The following is a 491-nucleotide window of genomic DNA, read 5'->3' on the forward strand; positions in this document are numbered from 1 at the left end:
CCTGCTTGGCCAACCAAGGCACAGATTTCTCTTTTTAAAAAAAAAAAAAAAAAAAAAAAGGTAAATAGGTAAGTAAATCACACCACCAATAAAGGCAGAAGTAATAATAATAGCAATAATCACAACAACAACCATTTATGAAGTGCTCCCTGCATGCCCTGTACTTTCCATACCTGATTGCATTTCATCTTCTCAACATGCCTTCAAGGTAAGTATATTTTACAGATGGGAAAACCGAGGCTTAAAGGCATTAAGTAACATGCCCACGTCAATCAAGAACTACGAATGCCCAGTTCCACCTGCAGGTCTGTCTCTCTCCAAAGCCCAGGCTCTTTACTAATATCCTAGACTCCTTGATCCACTCTACAGCCAGGTAGGCTTTGCATATAGGAGTACATTTCTCTGTTTTGTTTCTACCGTATTATACTGGTGGGGTCTAGAGAGATTTACTCCCTTGCCCAAGGTCTCATGGTGGTGTGGACAGAAACAGA

Source organism: Grampus griseus (genome assembly GCF_964374135.1).
Source record: "Grampus griseus genome assembly, chromosome: 15".
In the NCBI taxonomy this organism is placed as follows: domain Eukaryota; kingdom Metazoa; phylum Chordata; class Mammalia; order Artiodactyla; family Delphinidae; genus Grampus; species Grampus griseus.